The following is a 13,033-nucleotide window of genomic DNA, read 5'->3' as shown; positions in this document are numbered from 1 at the left end:
CACTTTGTGAAGTAAAAACACATCTCTCCTTTTTTGTTTCATTTTTGTGCTTTTTTTTTTTAGAACAACTCAATAAGATTCCTGTTTATTGTTGGACAACATTGTTGTACACATACATCAAACAGGCCAAAAAATACATATATATAAATAAACAGCAACTTCATGGACAAAAAAGGAAAAAAAAAAAAAGAAACCTTTTATCTTTGGCCCTTTTAACCATCTCATACAAACAAACTACTTATAGTACAGCTAAGTGCATACATAAAAAAAGTTACTGGAATGCTCAGAATAAGATTGTTTTTCTGTTGTCATTTTTGCCTTTTTTATGAAGTTTTTTTCTCCTTTGAGATTATAATGAACATAGTCACACCACATCAAGTCAGATGTACAGACAACGCTCCAAAGGCTGGTTTGGTCATCCTAGATCATTAAAAATGACTGACCCTAACAATATGCACAAAAATAAAAAATGTATATAAAAAAATACAAACAAATTTCCTTTTAAAAGTACTTTTAAGAAAAAAAGCAGGGCCTTGGAAATTTTGGTTCTTTTTTCCTCCCCTGTTGCAAATTCCCATGGTTTGGGTTGGGTGGTGGAGAACCTGTTTTATCAGCGGGCAGCACTGCCCTAAGTGGGTGTGCTCGCAGGCCTCTCTACTCAAAGGTGACCACGTTTAGATTCTGAGATGGGGAGTGGAGGATGAAGAGGTCACAGCAGCCTTTTTTTTTTTTTTTTTAAGTGTAACTTTTCCTGCTTTGACACATCTATTCTTTCTTCTATAAAATTCTGTCAGTCACAGGTTTGAGAACATAAGATATTTGATAACATTGATAGGGATGCTAGTACTATATACAATTTAAATAGAATCAATTAGGAAAAGCAAGAGATCAAAGCTTTTTGCTTTTGCACGAGTTCATCTCATCGTTGAAAGCTTAGTGTGTTCAGCAATTCATGCTCATAGGTGTTCATAGAATGAATCACGTAACATTTTTCAGCTTTTCCTCCTTGTATTTATTCCTCTCTGTCATTGTTTTGCTAGGTGACAGTGCTTACCTCAATTCAACTTTAAGTTTCTATAGTTAACAATGTTAATTGTTAGTTTTTCATATTTCTCATTTATTGTACATGTTACTCAACTAGCTACTCATTTGTTCAACTTTTATGATATTGTTCTATAATGAAAAAAGAAAAATGTTATCTTCTTGCTAATAAATCTTCCTAATTAGCTCCATTCACTGTTTCAAAAGTAATATTGGAATATTTATTCCTTTCAGAAGAGAAATACTTACCATGTTTTAATGTTAAGGTTAAATCACAGGTGATGTTTTACTGTCTTGTAAATACTTCTTTATTTTCAAATTTTCTACATTAATATATATCATCTTTATTATCAGAATAACCACGGCAAATGTGATTTTTTTAAAAATTATCTTCTCCACATTCAGTTTTTATGGAGCTGGAGGAGTGGGATGTTGGTGCCACACTGATGGAATAAATAGCACACTCTTCTACATGAATGATCAAACCTGGCAGCCACATTGCTCATCTCATTCAATTAACTAAACTTACTGAAACCATAATTTCATAATAATGTAGTCATTGTTACCGTATTTGAGTGGTGACTGTGTCCTGAATCTTCTTCTTGAATCTGTTCCTTTATCCACTAATCACCAAGATTGCTAAACTCTTCTTACCTAATATCTCTCAGTCTCACCTCTTCCTCACTACGTTCATGAACTCATTAAATTGTGCCTAAAGTTTAGCAATAGCATGCTATTTGTTTTTCTTCCAAGTCCTCATTGTGTCAATTCCTGTTTAGTTACCTAATATTCCTAAAATGTCATTTAAACTATGTCAATTACCAATTGTAGAACCCATGTTGTTTCTCTATGGTTCATTGAATTTGGGTAAAATTATTTAAATTAGAAACCAAAACCGTCAGCAAATTGGTTCCATCTATGTGGTCCAATTTCCTCACTGTTCATAAACTTCACAGTCTCCTTAGACCATTGTGCATATCATTTTCTATACACACCATACTTCATTGTGTCTCTGGGATTTGTCTATATTGTCTCTATCATCCAGAATGTCTCCGCTTCTGTCATTAAGAAGAAAATCAAGATTCTCCTCTTCAATGAATTATTACCAGACTTATCCCTGCCTTACAATGATTTTTCTCTTCTATGAATTCCCACTGTTTTGTCAACCTATGCCATTAATCTAGCATTTGGAGAACCCTTATCTCTATCTCTATAGAGAACCCTTATGTCTATCTATCCATCTATCTACACTTATCTACTTAAGCAACACAAATACATGCACATCTATGTTTTATAAATATATGTCCACATCTATTTCAGCAACACAAATATATAAAGGGGTCTGAGTGTGTATTTATGTGTATATATAAGATGTGTGTGTGTATGTGTGTAGTCAATAGTGCAGTGTCAGGCACTGTAATAGCGATAATAAAATAAATGCTTCAAAATTTAAAACAATTACATGTCCATATATATATAACTAATTTTATGAAGATCAGATTTGGAAGAAAGGAGCCTGTGGAACACTAAGAACCATAAGGGATAGCTGACAGACTGTCAAGAAAAAAACTTCCTAAGTCTTTAGCATGTCAATTGTAGAGCAATGTATAAGTAACCATTGTTCTTTGACCCTAACAGCAACTTTAATGCTTGAGTCTTAAATCTTAAATATAAATATGCATATATTAAACAACTGCCAAAGCAGTATCATCTCTATTGCCTTAGTGGGAAACACACACACACACACACACACACACACACCCCCTAAACATAGAGTTAGCAATAAGTTCAAAAAGTTCAACTGAATAAAGAAATGTATATTGCCAAGAACTGCAATTTCAGTCTTTTGCTGCGAACTTTCTGGTTGACTTCATTCTGTGTTTAACAAGGTCCAGTATTGCCTTGGAAGTCCATTTTACAAGATGGACTTTATCAGTGAAAACTTTTCCTAACATTTTGCTAGATTTATACCCTGCACTGACATACTCTAATGAAAACTTAGCTGTCCTCTTAGGATACTATTTCCCCTGCAATCTGCTCAGTTGGAGGCTCTTTTTTTCCTTGCACAGCATTTATACCATGGTCTAGAGGTGTGTGGTAGGTATACGTATGACTACTACACATTCTATATAACTTACTTGATTGTTTGTTGGTTATTGTCTGTCTCTCCTCACTAGCCCACAAGTTCCATAAGCAAAAGGATACCGTCTGTTCTGTCCCCTTATGTATCCCAAGCTCCCTTAAGAGTATCTGTTAAGCACCCAGTAAATATTTTTAATACTCAGGAAATATAAGGACTCAGTAAATATTCATTGTACTCAGAAAATATTCATTAAACAAATTGATAAGCCAATTTCAATTCAGTAATAGAATAATAAGCACTCTTTATTACAAAGAATCATTATAATACTTAAGCAGATACAAATGTGACTGTTGCAAATGAATAGAAATGTATCACCATGTTTTGTGCAAACTGATGACTAAATCTCTTAGGTATTCAAATTCTTATCACTCATCCATTACACAGCATTTTCATGTCATTTAGTATAGTATGTTAATAATCATAATATAATAAAAACCCACTGTTTTAAAATTAAAACCAGCACTTCTAACTACTGCTACCAATCAACAGACCAATATATCTGGGGGACATATCTGCAGGTGACCTTATGGTAGACAAGGAAAATTATCTTGGAAGTTAAATAACTTGAAATTTCTTGGTGAGCATGGCAGCAAAGTAAAAGGAGATGAAATGGGTTTGAAACATACATATTGTCCCAATTATGATGAAATGTAACTCAATAGTCTGCATAGTTCTTTTAAATTTCTGCCAGTTTTCAGTTTTTTTGGACTACTCTGCCTTATGTTATTCACTTCACTTCTGTTCATATAGTCTTTCTTTATATAGTATAAAATACAGCTAACAACAATACAACTTACTAAATTGCTACCACATTGGGAGTTTGTATGTCTGACCATCTTAATAGCACATTTTTGGGGTTTCCTCACTCCTTAGCTGTGCAAAATTTCTTGGTTTTCTTTTAATGATGTATAATTAAAAGCATAATGTGGAAATTTTACTGGCTTAGTTCTCAAAGTACTATATTATATCCCACTTTTAATGGTTTCTTTTTTATTATCCTTGAGCATTGCTAATAGTGAAGAGGTAGCAAAATTAGAGTTGCAAACTAAAATCCAAGTAGGGCGGGGCACGGTGGCTCACGCCTGTAACCCCAGCACTTTGGGAGGCTGAGGTAGGCAGATCACTTGAGGTCAGGAGTTTGAGACCAGTCTGGCCCACATGGAGAAATCTCGTCTGTACTAAAAATACAAAAATTTAGCTGAGTGTAGTGGTGCATGCCTGTAGTTCCAGCTACTCAGGAGACTGAGGCAGAAGAATCGCTTGAACCTGGGAGGCAGAGGTTGCAGCGAGCCAACATCCCACCACTACACTTCAGCCTGGGCGGCAGAGTGAGACTCTGTCTCTAAATAAACAAATAAATGATAAAATTCTAGTAGCCCTTTATAACGTAAGGAATCCTAACCCATCTGGCTATTACTTTAAATATTTCTATAACATGCCATTTGCTAAATATCACCTAGTACTTGTGTATGAGCAAATACTGTGTTGCTTTTTTTTAATCTCCCCACAGTGCCAAGTACAGAAATGAGTACTAGATATATACAACTACATGTTAGTTGAATATAAGGATTTTTCTTATTGCTTGTGGTTTAAGCTATAGTTTATAAAAATAATGAGACTTGTTAATGTTTTAGCCTTAAAATCCAAACAAAGAGAAAGAAATGGATTTAGAAATTGGGGGAAAGTTATAAAAATACTTTTAAAAAATGATCTTTGAGTTCACAAGCTTAAATGGTGTTGTACCACAATAAGAGAAATTAACATTAAAACTTTAGTTTTGTAAATAATCGAACAATACAGTGTTTAAGAAGAGCTGACTTATAAATCATGAGTCATTCCAGATACTGAAATTCTATAACTGCTTACATTCTAGTCCTAAAAAGGGAGATATCATGCCATTTTGTTAGGAAGGCAAATTTTAACTATCCACTGTGCATTTATTTCATTAAAAACAAAAACAGCAAGTCCTTTGTTAAAATTCTGGGAAAAAAGTTAACTCCACATGACAATAAGCATCTCAAATGTCAAGAAGATATTATGTTTTAAATTAGAAGAAGCAATTCTAAGGCAGCAGTATATATGGAGCACAGATTATTTCTTGAAAGTCACATATATGTATCTGCATGCATATGTGAGGCTAAAACATTAGTAATAGTAATGTTTTACTCTGGTTCTGCTCTTAATCTGCCTTAGCATACCTCCAGCACACAGATTATGGTTTTAGTATACACAGAGCTCACCCCAACCCTCCCCCCCACACACATACAGCTATAGAGAAGGGGGAGCTCTCAAATCATGAATCCTAAACCACCAGTCTCTATTACTAATCACAACTGACCAGTCAACAACCACTTTGGAAGATTATTCAGCACCTATGGATAGAAGTTATTAAAGAACAAAATGCTAGAAAAGGGGAATATAGAAATATTCTATTTACCTCATTTTTCAGTTGTAAAAATAAAGCTCAGAGGGGTTGTATGACCTGCTCAAGGACATTAAAGCTCTTTATGTACAAGTTGAATACATTAGAGCAAAAGAAACATTAGAGACCATAGGAAAGACTCCAAACAAAAACATGCTTATGGCACCAGTAAATAAATTATCCAAATCTTATGTTCAGAGAACTCTACACAATGATGGCTGTGTTCAGACTGGAGATAAGGAACAAAGAAACTGTAAGGCAACAAGCAGGATATGGAAGCTCTCAGATACCATGAGCCAAGCCCCTTTATAATGATTTCCTATGGGATAGGAATGTTTCAATTTCTCACTGTGAATTAATGTCCTACTCTGGCACCAAGGACAAAATCAATGTTTCGAAGAGAGGCACTCACTGACCACTAACTAATATAAAAACACAGAAAATAGTTTTAAATGTAGATTAAAGCTCTGGAGAAATATGAGATGTTCAAAGTTCAAAACTGAAACTCTTAAATTTGAACAAACTTCTTTCTTAAGTAGATTTCCTAGCAGTCAGAATCTAAGCAAAAGATTTTAGAAAAAAAATACCTCTGAAGTGATCTCTGTCTTTTTGAATTGGTACAACTTCTCTTTTAATTCCACCATGAAAAACAGTGTGTGTGGTAGACATGTAATACCCAATGGAGGCCGCGTTTCTTTTAGAGGTTTAGAAATTCTGGCCCATTGCCGCCATTGTGCCTATGCACACTTTGGCCCCGAAGTGTGAATTTTCCAATTCCCCTAACCATTGTTTGCTATCTCTAGAGAAATTCATTCACAAAACTGGAAAACAAGTAAATTTTTATCCAGTCTTCTGCTACCTTTCTGGCCTTTCTACTAGCATCTTTCCTCATTGACCCTCATCTATTAAAATTTAATCCAGGAAAAGACATAAAAACTCATTCACATTTGCCATACATGAAAAATTAAGGCTATGGTAACTATAGTAGGTTACAACTCTTATTCTATGATGATAATTTTAGCACTTAATATAAATACAATCTGGTAAAATCAAATGGCTGATAGGCAGTGTATGAAGTGGTTAAGAGTTCAGACTCTCTGGCCAAGATTTCCTCAATTTTAATTCACATTCTAGCACTGATCACTTATGTGGTCTTGGGAAAATTACTTAATCAACTTATATTTTGGTTTTGTCATTTATAAAAGAAAGATGATAATAAAAGTCACTTGTCACATAAAAAGATAATTCATTTATGAGAGTAAGGCTCTTAACAGAGCCTTAGCTCTATTAAGTTAACACACTTTATCAAGAACATATTTCAAACTGAAGATTTTCCCAGGTTGAACATGAATTATTAAATTAAATTCTGAATAATACACGAAAAGAAACAGCCACTATAACTTGGTCTTTGCTCCCACAGCTTAGATCATCTCATCTAGAAACAAAAAAATCTTGTCATGTTTTAGCATCAGGTATAAAAAGTATATTTCAATATTTAGGGAAAAAATAAATTACATAATACACTTACCAAGATTTCCATTTAAAAGGCATAGAGTGCCAAGCTGAAAAAACAAGAAAGACCCAATAGTTTGCTATCTTCAAGAGACCAATCTCACATGGAATGACACCCACAGACTCAAAGTAAAGGGATGGAAAAGGATCTATCAGCCAAATGGAAAATCAAAAGAGCAAGGGTTGCTATTCTTATATCAGGCAAAAGAGACTTTAAAACAACAATAATCAAGAAGGACAAAGAAGGGCACTGCATAATGATAAAGTATTCAACACAACAAAAAGACTGAAATATTCTTAATATACATGCACCCAATGAATAAGAAAAATAAAAGTTTTTTTCCTATATAGTAGCATGAATAATCAAAATTAAAAATTTAAAATGCCATGTATAATTAGAAAAAGATATGTCTGTACAGTAAAAACTAGAAAACATTGCTGAGATAAATTAAAGAAATATTATATTAACATAGGCATATTCTATGTTTGTGAACTACAAAAATCAATTTGTTAAGATATCAATTCTCCCCAAATTGGTCAATACAGTCAATGTATTTAAAATAAAATTGCCTGAGTATATATTTTAGAAACGTACTAGCAGTTTTCCAAATTAATATGGAAATAAAAAGAATCCAGAATAACTAAAATAATTGTGTAAAATAAGTGCAAAGTTGGAGGACTTACAGTACTTGACTTCAAGATATGTTATAAAACTACAGTTTTAAAGGTAGCTGGGTATTGTTATCAGTGGAACAGAATACAGAGAACAATACATAGACCAAAATGTATGGTCAATTGATTTCCAAGGTAATTCGATGAGGAGAGGATAATATTTTCAACATATAGTGCTGAAGCAATATGCAAAGAAGTGACTCTTGATGTTTACACATAAAATTAAGAAAAATTACTGAAAATAAATTAGAGACCTAAAAGTAAGAGCTACAACTATAAAGCTATATACTATAAAATTTCTAGAAGAAAATATAGAATATAATGTTAGTGAAACTGAGTTTACAAAAATTATTAAACAGAATGCCAAAAGCACAAACTATATTAGAAAAAAAATAATAAATGGGTTTCTCCTAATTATAACCTTTTGCTCATTGAAAGACATTATTAAGAAATAAAAGGACAAGTCACATATTGAGAGAAAATGTTTCTAAAATATATACCTGAAAAAGAATCTGTTTCTAAAATACATAAAGAACTTTTTTTCTAGGCTGCAGTGAGTTATGATCATGCCACTTTACTCCAGCCTGGGTGACAGAGCAAGATCCTGTTTTTAAAAACTAACTAGGCCGGGCGTGGTGGCTCAAGCCTGTAATCCCAGCACTTTGGGAGGCCGAGGCGGGTGGATCACGAGGTCAAGAGATCGAGACCATCCTGGTCAACATGGTGAAACCCCGTCTCTACTAAAAAAATACAAAAAATTAGCTGGGCTTGGTGGCACGTGCCTGTAATCCCAGCTACTAAGGAGGCTGAGGCAGGAGAATTGCCTGAACCCAGGAGGGGGAGGTTGCGGTGAGCCGAGATCGCGCCATTGCACTCCAGCCTGGGTAACAAGAGTGAAACTCCATCTCAAAAAAAAAAAATAAAAATAAAAACTAACTAACTAAATAAACATAAAATATATAAAGAAACTCTTACAACTCAATAAGAAGACAAACAAATCAAATAAAAATGGCCAATATATTTGAACAGACACTTCAGCAAAGAAGATACATGGATGGCAAATAAGCACATGAAAAGCAGCTCATCACGTTTAGTCATTAGAGGAATTAAAATAAAACCTAACTAAATACCAGTATATAACTCACAAGAATAGCTAAAATTAAAAAGACCATATCAAGTGTTAGTAAGGAAGTAGAGGAACTATAACTTGTATGCTGGTAGAAATGTAAAATTTTGGATAAGAGATTGGCAATTTCTTAAAATGTTATACATACATGATATAGCTTGGATATCTATCCCCAACCAAATCTCATGTTGAAATATCATCCCCAGTGTTGGATGTGAGGTTTGGTGGGAGGTGGTTAGATCATGGGGGCAGATCCCTCAAGAATGGCTTGGGCCATTCCCTTGGTGATAAGTGGGCTCTTGCTCTGAGTTCACATGAGACCTGGTTGTTTAAAAGTGTGTGGCACCTCTGCCCACCTCTTGCCTGATCCTGCTTTTGCCATGTGACATGCCTGTTCTCCCTTCACCTTCTGCCATGATTGTAGGCTTCCTGGGACCTCTCTAGAAGCCGAGCAGATGCTAGCACCATGCTTCCTGTAAAGCATGCAGAACCGTGAGGCAATTAAACCTCCTTTTGTTGTAAATTACCTGGTCTCAGGTATTCCTTTATAGCAATACAAGAATGAACTAATACAGAAAGTTGGTACCAGGAGTAGGGCATTGCTATAAAGACACCTGAAAATGAGGAAGCAGATTTGGAACTGCATAATGGGCAGAGGTTGGAAGAGTTTGGAGGGCTCAGAAGAAGACAGGAAGATGAGGGAAAGTTTGGAACTTCTTGGAAACTAGTTAAATGTTGTGGTGAAAATGCTGATAGTGATACTGCCAGTGAAGTCCAGCCTGATGAGGTCTCAGATGAAAATAATAAACTTATTGGGAATGGAGCAAAGGTCACCTGTGTTGTGCCTTAGCAAAGAACTTGGCTGCATTGTTTGCCTACCATAGGGATCTGTGGAAGCTTGAAGTTCAGAGTGATAATTTAGGGTATCTGATGGAAGAAATTTCTAGGGAACAAGGTATTCAAGATGTAACACTGGCTGCTTGTAACAGCCTACACCCAGACGCAGGAGCAAAAAAAAAAAAATAATAAATGTGGAACTTGTCTTTAAATAGGAAGCATAGCATAAAAGTTTAGAAAAGTTGCAGCCTAGCCATGTGGCACAGAAATAAAAGGCTTTTTTTGGCAGAAGAATTCAAGTAGGCTTTGTAGCAATCACTTGCTAGAAAAATTTGCATAACAAAAAGTGACCCAAGCCAAGACAACAGAAAAAGTCCTTGAAGGCATCCCAGAAATCTAAGACACAGGCCCTCTAGTTAGAAGTCTGAGGCCTAGGAAGACTAAATGGTTTTATGGGTCAGGCCCAGGGACCTGCTGCCTTGCACCGTCTTTGGCCCCACATCTCAGCTGCTTCAGTTCTAGCTGGGGCTTTAAAAGGCCCAGGTATAGCTTGAGCTGCCACTTTGGAGAACGCAAGCCATGAGATTTGGCAGCTTCCTCATGGTGTTAAGCCTGCAGGTGTACAGAATGCAAGTGTGAAGAATGTTTTGCAGCCTCTTCTTAGATTTCACAATGTATGAAAAAGCCTGGTTGCCGAGGTAGATGCCCATTGCAGGGCAAAGCCCTCATAGATAACCTTTATTAGGGCAGTAAAGAGGGAAAATGTAGGGTAGGAGCCCCCACACAGAGTCCACACTGGGGCACTGCCTAATGGAGCTGTGAGAAGGGGGCCACTGCCTTCCAGACCCAAGAATGGTAGATCTACTGGCAGCTTACACCCTGAACATGAAAAAGCCACAGGTACTCAGTAAACTGTGAGAGCAGCGATCAGGGTAGAACTCCACAAAGCCACAGGGTGAAGGTGCCCAAGGCCTTTGGTATCCACACTTTGCTCCACTATGCCCTAGATGTGGGACATGAAGTCAAAGGAGGTTATTTTGGAGCTTTAACATTTAATGGCTGCTCTGCTGGGTTTTGAACTTGCATTGGGCCTTCAGTTCCTTTCTTTTGGCTGATTTCTCTCTTTGGAATGGCAATACTCCCATTATATTTTGGAAGTAAGCAAACCACCATGGTATGTGAATATCTATGTAACAATCCTGCACAATCTGCACATGTACCCCAGAACTTAAAGCATAATAAAAAAAAAGGAAAAAAAGATAACTTGTTTTTGACCTTATAGGCTCATAGATGGAAAAGACTTGTCTTGTTTTAGATGAGACTTTGCACTTTTGAGTTAATGCTGGAATGAGTTAAGATTCTGGGGGACTGTTGGGAAGGCACGATTGTATTTTGCAATGTGAGAAGGATAAGATTTGGGAGGGATCGGGGTGAATGATATAGTTTGGATATTTGTCCCTGCCCAAATCTCATGTTGCAATATGTAATCCCCAGTGTTGGAGATGGGGCCTGGTGAGAGACAGCTGGATCATGAAGGCAGATCCCTCATGAATGACTCAGGCCATTCCCTTAATGATAAGTAAGCTCTCACTCCGAGTTAACACAAAATCTGGTTGTTTAAGTGTGTGGCACCTCCCCTATCACTTTCTCTCACTTGCTTCTACTTTCACCATGTGATGCGCCTGCTCCCCCTTTGCCTTCTGCCATGATTGTAAGCTACCTGAGGCCTCCCTAGAAGCTGAGCAGATAGCAGCACCATGCTTCCTGTAAAACCTATAGAACCATGAGCCAATTAAGCCTCTTTTTTTTTCTCAATTACCCAGGTTCAGATATATATTTGTAACAATGCAAAAATGACCTCATGTATTACATATCTGTGCTGCTCTGCCATTTCACTATGAGATTTTCATCAAAGAGAAATAAAATCCTATGTCAAAACATATACTTGTACATAAATGTTCATAGCAGCTTTATTTATAATATCTAAATACTGAAAACAATACAAGTATCTAATAAGAGATGAATGGATTAACAAATCCTATTACATTCCTACTATGGAGGACTACTATTCAGCAATACAAAGGAATATTAATACATGTAGCAACATGAATGAATCCCAAAATAATTATGTGGAGTAAAATATGTTAGTCAAAAATAGCATGCACTCTATATAATTTTATTTATGTAAAATTCTAGAAAATTGCAAACTAACCTATAATGACAAAAATTACATAAATGATTGCCTGGGGATTGGTGGTAAGAAGGAATTACAGGGCCGGGTGCGGTGGCTCAAGCCTGTAATCCCAGCACTTTGGGAGGCTGAGATGGGTGGATCACGAGGTCAAGAGATCGAGACCATCCTGGTCAACACGGTGAAACCCCGTCTCTACTAAAAATACAAAAAATTAGCTGGGCATGGCGGCATGTGCCTGTAATCCCAGCTACTCAAGAGGCTGAGGCAGGAGAATTGCCTGAACCCAGGAGGCGGAGGTTGCAGTGAGCCGAGATCGTGCCATTGCACTCCAGCCTGGGCAACAAGAGCGAAACTCTGTCCCAGAAAGGAATAACAAAAAAAAAAAAAGCGTAAGGAACTTTTAGGAATGATAGATTGCTTTTTAAGCTCATGTTATAATGGTTTTACAGATTAATACATATGTCCAAACTCATCAAATTTTACACTTTTAAATATATGCAGCTTATGGTACACCAATTAGATCTTACAAAAGCTGAAACAAACATGTAATTATTTGAAATAAAAGTCATGACACTATATAATAGGAGGCTATTATTTATGTAGATATATATTTGACAACAGCATAAAAGACAAGGGGGGTGTATATGTCACTACACTGCTCCAAGGTCCTACATTTTAAGTGAAGTAGAGCAATATTAACTTTAGATAGTATTTTGATAATTTAAGAATGCATTTTGTAAGCATTAAAACAGCCTAAAAAAGTACAAAAGTGGTATAGGTAAATAGCCAATAGAGGAATTAAAATAGAATGATAAAAATATTCAATTAACCAAAAGAAGACAGAAAAGGAGAACTGAAAAACAAAAAAGACAGATGGGATAAATCTCAAAACAAATAGAAACTAGTAGAAATAAGACTAACCATATCAATAATTACATGAAACATAAATGAAGTAACACTCCAAATTAAAGTGAAGAGATTGTCAGCCTGAATAAAAAAACAAGACTCAGCTACAGGTTGTTTATAGAAAGTATACTTTATAAAAACATGAATTAGTTATACGTAAAATGATGAGCAAAGATGCCA

General features: G+C 35.7%; 1 protein-coding gene across 5 annotated transcripts in view; it reads right to left on the bottom strand.

Annotated features, from left to right (window-relative positions):
• Positions 1 to 13,033, bottom strand: part of FAM227B (family with sequence similarity 227 member B) — a 287,158-nt gene that overhangs the window by 156,358 nt on the left and 117,767 nt on the right. The window lies entirely within an intron of this gene.

The sequence above is a fragment of the Sapajus apella genome, unplaced genomic scaffold, assembly GCF_009761245.1.
Source record: "Sapajus apella isolate SASKATOON/1434 unplaced genomic scaffold, GSC_monkey_1.0 scaffold37, whole genome shotgun sequence".
Taxonomy (NCBI): Eukaryota; Metazoa; Chordata; class Mammalia; order Primates; family Cebidae; genus Sapajus; species Sapajus apella.
This window is presented reverse-complemented; position numbering and strand designations above follow the sequence as displayed.